Genomic DNA, 9,739 nt, shown 5'->3' with positions numbered 1-9,739 from the left:
ACACACTGTCCCATCTACACACTGTCCCATCTACGCACTGTCCTATCTACGCACTGTCCCATCTACGCACTGTCCCATCTACGCACTGTCTTATCTACGCACTGTCCTATTTACGCACTGTCCTATCTACGCACTGTCCTATCTACACACTATCCTATCTACGCACTGTCTTATCCATGCACTGTCCTATCTATGCACTGTCCTATCTACGCATTGTCCCATCTATGCACTGGCATATGGAGCTGTCTTGGATGCACTTTAAAAATTCCACCTCGTCTAATCCTTTCACAATAAGGTGAGTGCAGTTAATGTTAGCAAAGTTGAAGTCCACTACATTATAACCCTGTTTCTCTCACACATGTTTTTGAGTTGCTTACATTTTTGCTTCTCTATCTCCCTCTGGATGTTGGGAAGCCTCTCGTAAAATCCCAGAGTTTAGATTAGAGTGATGCTGGAAATGCACAGCAGATCTGGCAGCATCCTGATGAAGGGCTTTTGCCTGAAACGTCGATTTTCCTGCTCCTCAGATGCTGCCTGACCTGCTGTACTTTTCCAGCACCGCTCTAATCTAAACTCTGGTTTCCAGCATTTGCAGTCTTCATTTTTGCTCTCGTAAAATCCTAGCAAGGTCATCCCTCCTATTTTTATTTCTAACCTCTACCCAGGTGGCCTGATTTGAAGACCATTCCAGTGTATCCTCCCTCATTACTGCAGTGATGGCTTCCTTTATCTTAGAGTCATAGAGTCATACAGCATGGAGACAGACCCTTCAGTCCGACCAGCCCACACTGATCATAATCTCAAACTAAACTAGTGCTACTTGCCTGCGCTTAGCCTATATCCCTCCAAACCATTCTCATTCATGTACTTATCGAAATGTCTTTTAAACAGTGTAACTGTAACTGCATCCATCACTTCCTCTGGAAGTTCATTCTACACTCGAACCACCCTCTGTGTAAAAACGTTGCCCCTTCATGTGTTTTTAAAACTTTCCTCCTCTCACCTTAAAAGTTTGACCTCTGGTCTTGAAATCCCCCACCCTGAGGAAAAGACGCCTGCCATTCACCTTATCCATGCCTCTCTTGATTTTATAAACCTCTATAAGGTCACCCCTCAACCTCCTATGCCCCAGTGAAAAAGGTCCTAGCCTATCTAGCCTCCCTTTACACCTGGAACTCTCCATTATCAGTTATCAGTTTTCAAGATATTGTTCTGACAAGCTTTTGTTTACCCTGATATCATTGTCAACATTTTTTCCAGTTGATTTTGGAAACAGTTGCTGGCTTTGTTTCCATATTTCCTTTTAAATATCTGCTTTGTCACCTCTGCTGTCCTTTGTATTTTCCTCATTCCCCAGGATCTGTGCTTTTCTCTTTGCAATTTTTATGCTCTTCTTCTTGTCCCTGTATGTTACCCTACGTTCTTTTGCTGTCTTTGGCTTTAGTTAATAAGTAGAACATCTGTCCCTTTGGGATATAACTGATTCTGTAACACATTCAATGTTTTTTTTAATGGAGTTTCAGTTTTGAACATTAAAGGACTTGCCCAGTTTACTGCGAAATGTCTCTGCCTTGTCCCTTTGATGATAGCATTGCCTGCATTGAGACACTGAAAATTGTTATAGCTTTCTCCCACTGTACGGGTAAATTCTTTACAGTGACTCTGCTGATCACCATCACTGTCCCCCGACCTTATTGAAGGGTCAAGCAGGACTAAGGAATCGGGTTACCTACTCCATCTTCCAATTCCTTACTTCATATGTATGTTCCCTTTGAACTTTGCACCATTAAACCTTTTATTATTTATTCTCTCCTGCCATCTACTCTATCACTGATTTCGCCCTTTGACATAGAACATTACAGCGCAGTACAGGCCCTTCGGCCCTCGATGTTGCGCCGCCCTGTCATACCAATCTGAAGCCCATCTAACCTACACTATTCCATGTACGTCCATATGCTTGTCCAATGACGACTTAAATGCACTTAAACTTGGCAAATCTACTACCATTGCAGGCAAAGCATTCCATACCCTTACTACTCTCTGAGTAAAGAAACTACCTCTGACATCTGTCCTATATCTATCACCCCTCAATTTAAAGCTATGCCCCCTCGTGCTCGCTGTCACCATACTTGGAAAAAGGGTCTCCCTGTCCACCCTATCTAACCCTCTGATTATCTTATATGTCTCTATTAAATCACCTCTCAACCTTCTTCTCTCTAACGAAAACAGCCTCAAGTCCCTCAGCCTTTCCTCGTAAGACCTTCCCTCCATATCAGGCAACATCCTAGTAAATCTCCTCTGCACCCTTTCCAAAGTTTCCACATCCTTCTTATAATGCGGTGACCAGAACTGTACACAATACTCCAAGTGCGGCCACACCAGAGTTTTGTACAGCTGCAGCATAATCTCATGGTTCCGGAATTCGATCCCTCTATTAATAAAAGCTAAAACACTGTATGCCTTCTTAACAACCCTGTCAATCTGGGTGGCAACTTTCAAGGATCTGTGTACATGGAACCGAGATTTCTCTGCTCATCTACACTACCAAGAATCTTACCATTAGCCCAGTACTTTGCATTCCAGTCACTCCAACCAAAGTGAATCACCTCACACTTGTCCGCATTAAACTCCATTTGCTACCTCTCAGCCCAGCTCTACAGCTTATCTATGTCTCTCTGTAACCTACAACATCCTTCATCACTACCCACAACTCCACCGACCTTAGTGTCGTCTGCACATTTACTAACCCACCCTTCTACGCCCTCATCCAGATGGTTTATAAAAATGACGAACAGAAGTGGACCCAACACTGACCCTTGCAGTACATCACCAGTAACAGGACTCCAGGATGAACATTTCCCATCAACCATCACCCTCTGTCTTCTTTCAGTAAGCCAATTACTGATCCAAACTGCTATATCTCCCACAATCCCATTCCTCTGCATTTTGTACAATAGCCTACTGTGGGGAACCTTATCGAATGCCTTGCTGAAATCCATATACACCACATCAACTGGTTTACTCTCATCTACCTGTTTGGTCACCTTCTCAAAGAACTCAATAAGGTTTGTGAGGCATGACCTACACTTCACAAAACCATGCTGACTAACCCTAATCAAATTATTCTTTTCTAGATGATTATAAACCCTGTCTCTTATAACCTTTTCCAACACTTTACCAACAACTGAAGTAAGGCTCACTGGTCTATAATTACCAGGTTGTCTCTACTCCCCTTCTTGAACAGGGGAACCACATTTGCTATCCTCCAGTCTCTGGCACTATTCCTGTAGACAATGACGATTTAAAGATCAATGCCAAAGGCTCAGCAATCTCCTCCCTGGGGCTTCCCAGACGATCCTAGGATAAATCCCATCCGGCCCAGGGGACGTGTCTATTTTCACACTCTGCAGGATTTCTAATACCTCTTCCTTGTGAACCTCAATCCCACCTGGTCTAGTAGCCTGTATCTCAGTATTCTCCTCGACAACATTGTCGTTTTCTAGAGTGAATACTGTCGACAAATATTCATTTAGTGCTTCCCCTATCTCCTCTGACTCCACACACAACTTCCCACTACTATCCTTGATTGGTGGAAAAGCGCAGCAGGTCAGGCAGCATCCAAGGAGCAGGAGAATCGACGTTTCGGGCATGAGCCCTTCTTCAGGAATGAAGGGCTGAAGAAGGGCTCATGCCCGAAACGTTAATTCTCCTGCTCCTTGGATGCTGCCTGACCTGTTGCGCTTTTCCAGCAACACATTTTCAGCTCTGATCTCCAGCATCTGCAGTCCTCACTTTCTTCTATCCTTGATTGGCCATAATCTTACTCTCATCATTCTTTTATTCCTTAAATACCTATAGAAAGCCTTAGGGTTTACCCTGATCCTATCTGCCAACAACTTCTCATATCTCATCCTGGCTCTTCTAAGCTCTCTCTTTAGGTCTTTCCTGGCTACCTTGTAACCCTCGAGCGCCCTAACCGAGCCTTCACATCTCATCGTAACATAAGTGAGGTAGAAGTGGCCTATACAAGAGGACGGATTGCACCTAAATTGGAAGGGGACTAATATACTGGCAGGGAAATTTGCTAGAACTGCTTGGGAGGATTTAAATTACTAAGGTGGGGGGGTGGGACCCAGGGAGATAGTGAGGAAAGAGATCGATCTGAGACGGGTCCAGCTGAGAACAGAAGTGAGTCAAACAGTCAGGGCAGGCAGGGACAAGGTAGGACTAATAAATTAACCTGCATTTATTTCAATGCAAGGGGCCTAACAGGAAAGGCAGATGAACTCAGGGCATGGTTAGGAACATGGGACTTGGATATCATAGCAATTACAGAAACATGGCTCAGGGATAGGCGGACTGGCAGCTTAATGTTCCAGGATACAAATGCTACAGGAAGGATAGAAAGGGAGGCAAGAGAGGAGGGGGAGTGGCATTTTTGATAAGGGATAGCATTACAGCTGTCTATCCTTTCCTCTACATCTCTGGAACTATTCGGAGGCCCGTAGAAAACTCCCAACAGGATGACCTCTCCTTTCCTGTTTCTAACCTCAGCCCATACTACCTCAGTTGACAAGTCCCCAAACATCCTTTCTGCAACTGTAATACAGTCCTTGACCAACAATGCCACACCTCCCCCTCTTTTGCCATCTTCTCTGTTCTTACTGAAACATCTAAATCCTGGAACCTACAACAACCATTCCTGTCCCTGCTCTATCCATGTCTCCAAAATGGCTACAACATCGAAGTCCCAGGTACCAACCCATGCTGTAAGATCACCCACCTTTTTCCGGATGCTCCTGGCGTTGAAGTAGACACACTTCAACTTGAAACAAGTGAAAACAAGTAGGGGAAGAAAGAAGAACCAGACGTCTCTGATCATGTTTTTGGGATCCTGAAGGGGAAGAGGGAGCAGCCCCAAGTCGTGGTCCACATCGGCACCAATGACATAGGGAGGAAGAGAGATGGGGATTTAAGACAGAAATTCAGGGAGCGGCACGGTGGCACAGTGGTTAGCACTGCTGCCTCACAGCGCCAGAGAGCCGGGTTCGATTCCCCCCTCAGGCGACTGACTGTGTGGAGTTTGCACATTCTCCCCATGTTTGCGTGGGTTTCCTCCGGGTGCTCTGGTTTCCTCCCACAGTCCAAAAATGTGCAGGTCAGGCGAATTGGCCATGCTAAATTGTCCGTAGTATTAGGTAAGGGGTAAATGTAGGGGTATGGGTGGTTTGCGCTTCGGCGGGGCGGTGTGGACTTGTTGGGCCGAAGGGCCTGTTTCCACACTGTAAAGTAATCTAATCACTTCAAACCAACTTCTTGCTTGCCAGTGCCATCTTGAATCCCTGAAGCTTGATTTCGGACCTCCCTACTCTCAACCTTTTCTATACTCGAACTACAATTTTGGTTCCCATCCCCCTGCTGCATTAGTTTAATCCCACCCCTTAGCGAATCTCCCCCCAGGATATTGGTACCCCTCTGGTTCAGATGAAGACCATCCTGCTTGTAGAGGCCCCACCTACCCCAGAAAGTGCCCCAATTATCCAAGAATCCAAAACCCTCCCTCCTGCACCATCCCTGTAGCCACGTGTTCAACTCCTCTCTCTCCCTATTCCTCGCCTCACTAGCACGTGGCACGGGCAACAAACCAGAGACAACAACTCTGTTCGTCCTAGCTCTAAGCTTCCATCCTAGCTCCCTGAATTTCTGTCTTAAATCTCCATCTCTCTTCCTCCCTATGTCATTGGTGCCGATGTGGACCACGACTTGGGGCTGCTCCCCCTCCCCCTTAAGGATCCCAAAAACACGATCAGAGACGTCTGGTTCTTCTTCCTTCCCCTCCCTGCTTTCACTTGTTTCAACCTAATATTTCTCTCATTTCTTCTCAGTTCTGGTGAAAGGCTATTGTCCTGTAACATAGCTGCTGCCATCTCTCTCTCCACAGATGCTGCCATAACTGCTGAATATTCGTTCCATTTTTCTGCTTTCAGTTCAAGTATTTTTATTTCAAAAATATATCTTATTCATAAAAATAGCTATAAGTACTTACAAAGGCTCTGAAGGTGGCCCGGTGGCCCAGTGCTCAGCACCAGGGACCTGGGTTCGATTCCAGCCTCAGGCATGTCTGTGTGGCGTTTGCACATTCTCCCGGTGTCTGCCTCCGGGTGCTCCGGTTTCCTCTCACAATCCAAAGATGTGCAGGTTAGATGAATGCTAAATTGCCCATAGTATTCAGGATGTGTTGGTTAGGTGCACTAGTCAGGGGTAATTGTAAAGTAATAGGTTCAGGGAATGGGTTTGGGTGGGTTACTCTTCCGAGGGTTAGTGTGGATCTGCTGGGCCGAAGGGCCTGTTTCCACACTGCAGTGATTCTTTGAATTCTTAGTTCTGTCCAGTCTTTGCTGTAAAGAATATCGAAAACAAAACATTGGAATTTTGAACAAAGGAATCCTTTTTTAAATATAATCATTCAGGGAAAGTAGGTGTCACTGTTCAGGCCAGTGTTTATCTGTCTACCCCAGACAGCAGTTCGGAGTCATTCACATTGCTGTCGGAACAAAAAACAGAAATTGCTGGAAAAGCTCAGCAGGTCTGGCAGTGTCTGTGAAGAGAAATCAGGGTTAACATCTGGTGATCCTTCGTCAAAAGTCCCATTGCTGTGGGTCTGGAGTCACTTGTTAGCCAAAAGAGATAAGGGAGGCAGTTTATTTCCCTAAAGGACACCAGTGAACACTCTTCAAATGAACAACTGATTCTCCCTCTAACCTTTAACCAACAATCATTTCATGGTCATAATTAGGCTTCTAAATCCAGATTTATATTGAATTGAAAATCCACTATGGTAGGTCCCCTGAATGTCACTGGGGTTTCTGGAGCAATAAGATAAAACCAAGGACTGCAGATGCTGGAAACCAGAGTTTAGATCGGAGTGGTGCTGGAAAAGCACAGCAGGTCAGGCACCATCCGAGGAGCAGGAAAATTGACGTTTCGGGCAAAAGCCCTTCACCAGGAATAGAGGCAGAGAGCCTGCAGAGTGGAGAGATAAAACATGAGGAAGTAGACCCAGAGCAGAACATGGGGAATGAGCACCGGGACAGAACATAGAACATAGAACTTAGAAGAATACAGCGCAGTACAGGCCGTTTGGCCCTCGATGTTGCGCCGATCCAAGCCCACCTAACCTATACTAACCCACTATCCTCCATATACCTATCCAATGCCCGCTTAAATGTCCATAAAGAGGGAGAGTCCACCACTGCTGCTGGCAGGGCATTCCATGAACTTACGACTCGCTGAGTGAAGAACCTACCCCTAACTTCAGTCCTATATCTACCCCCCCTTAATTTAAAGCTATGCCCCCTTGTAATACCCGACTCCATACGCGGGAAAAGGTTCACACTGTCCTCCAGGCATCGGGTGGAGAGGGAGCGGCGGTGGAGGAGGCCCAGGACCTGCATGTCCTCGGCAGAATGGGAGGGGGAGTCGGAAGCTGCCTGACCTGCTGTGCTTTTCCAGCACCACTCTTTCTGGAGCAATAGTCAAGTCGTGATGCCACTAGACCACCACCTCCCCCTCTGAAGAAGGGTCACTGGACCCATAGAATTCACTCTGCTTTTTCTCCACAGATGCTGCCAGACCTCCTGAGCTTTTCCAGCAACTTCTGTTTTTGTTTGGAATTTTGATATTTGTCAGAGTTTCTCTACAGTTGCAAACACAAAGGCATTTCCCACTTCTGCAAGAAACTATTTATGTTCATTTAGAGGCAACAAGAGCATCTGATAACTGAACCTTGTTGTGCTTTGACAAAAAGACCTGAGATGGTGGTAGCTGCCCCAGGCTGTAGTGCGTCCCTCAGCACGTAGTCTTGGACCTGGCAATGTGCCAGGAGAAGGTGAGGATTGCAGATGCTGTAGATCAGAGTCAAGAGAATGGAGCTGGAAAAGCTCAGCAGGTCAGGCAGCATCCAAGGAGCAGGAGAATCAGGAATCTGATGAAGGGCTTATGCCCGAAATGTCGATTCTCCTGCTCCTTGGTTGCTGCCTGACCTGCTGTGTTTTTCCAGCACCGCACTCTTGACCCTTGCAATGTGCCAGTCTGCAACACTTAGTTGAGGTCTTGCTCGGTAGCCACATTATGTTGTTTTCAGTGGTAAGTTCACTTGGTTAATGTAAGTGATGGCTCGGTGGTAGCACTCTCACCTCTGATTCAGAAGATCTGGGTTTGAAATCCACTGCAGGAACTTACGGAAATATTCTAGGCTAGCACTCAACTTCTGAGGGAGTGCTGCACTGTCGAAGGTGCCACTTTTTGGGTGGCTCAGTAATCCTACCTGCTCTGTTGAGGGTGAGAGGGAAAGATTCCAATAGCACTCTTTCCGAAAAGAACACTAGAATTATCACCGGTGTCCTGGCCAATATTTATCTCACAACAAACAAGTGATCTGCTTGTTATCACATGCTTGTCTGTAGAACTTGGGCAGATGTTTAGCTCTGACTGCATTTCTCAAGTGCTTAGTAGTTGGTAAAACCCTTTAATCGTGAATGCTGACACACAAACGCAAATCTTTCTTTCATGGGCACATTGTATGTGCGTCAGCTTGGCTGCAGAATACATGAGAGGAGTTATTGGTGGGTGGTGGAACTGTCGGCTCAAGTGTTATTAGAAGATTTCAAAGCTGTTTCTTTGACACTGTAATTGCTGGAGCAGTTTCGGAGTTTTGCAGATGAGAAAGAAACCTCAATCAGCATCAAAAACATAGATTTGTATTCATCAGCTTTTCATTGTGTTTCTCTGACTAGATTCACTTAGCTTTAATACCGTCTCCCTAATCATTCAACCCCCTTTTGAATCCATGGAATATTTATAGTGCAGAAAGTGGCTGTTCCTCCCATCATGTCTGCCCGCACTCTTCAAATGAACGATTCACTGAGTGCTATAAGACCATAAGACATAGGAGTGGAAGTAAGGCCATGCTGTTCTCCCTGTAACCTTGCACATTCTTCCTTTTTGGATCAGAGTCTGTCTCCCTTTCAAACTTGCATTCCACTGCACCTGCTTCCACCACACTCTGAGTCAGTGCGTTCCAATTTCCCTCATATATATCTTCATCTCTTTATCTTCTTAGGATCCCTACAGTGTAGAAACAGGCCCTTCAGACCAACAAGTCCACTCTGACCCTCCGAAGAGTAAACAAGCCAGACTCATTCCTGTACCCTATTATTCTACATGTACCCCTGACCAATGCACCTAGCCTACACCTCCTTGAACTCTACGGACAATTTAGCATGGCCAATCCTCCTAACCTGCACATCTTTGGATTTTGGGAGGAAACCAGAGAATCCAGAGGAAACTCCACACAGACAGTCACCCGAGGTTGGGATCAAACCCAGGTCCCTGGTGCTGCGAGGCAGCAGTGCTAACCACTGAGCCACCATGCCACCCCACGCTGCTCTTTGAGATGTTATGAACACCTTGACCCAGCTGTCACCACTACCTGTGGGGCCTGATTTCAATAGCTGTCTGATTACACTCCGGTGAATGACCTTGGATCTGATTTTCACACTGAGTGAATTTTTGTTTTGACTGTGTCAGGGATTGGCTTTCCTCAGTCCTGCTGAGGGAGGTTTAGGAGTTAGGACCAAGGAGCAGGATTTGGAAAACTTTATTGGGTCAGACATTCACACCCCAGCCACTTTGACCAGAGTCAGGGTCAATATGGCAGTGCCTTGTGCCTGGAAACTAG

The 9,739-nt window shown here is 46.0% G+C and overlaps 1 protein-coding gene across 1 annotated transcript in view; it reads right to left on the bottom strand.

Annotated features, from left to right (window-relative positions):
• ak5 (adenylate kinase 5) overlaps positions 1–6,126 on the bottom strand; it is a 99,922-nt gene extending 93,796 nt beyond the window's left edge. Inside the window, exon 1 of the mRNA XM_043698687.1 lies at positions 6,047–6,126. The gene's annotated coding sequence lies outside the window, so the exon portion shown is untranslated. The remainder of the gene's footprint in view (positions 1–6,046) is intronic.
• Between the last annotated feature and the right edge of the window lie 3,613 nt (positions 6,127–9,739).

Source organism: Chiloscyllium plagiosum, chromosome 11 (genome assembly GCF_004010195.1).
Source record: "Chiloscyllium plagiosum isolate BGI_BamShark_2017 chromosome 11, ASM401019v2, whole genome shotgun sequence".
NCBI classification, from domain to species: Eukaryota; Metazoa; Chordata; class Chondrichthyes; order Orectolobiformes; family Hemiscylliidae; genus Chiloscyllium; species Chiloscyllium plagiosum.
This window is presented reverse-complemented; position numbering and strand designations above follow the sequence as displayed.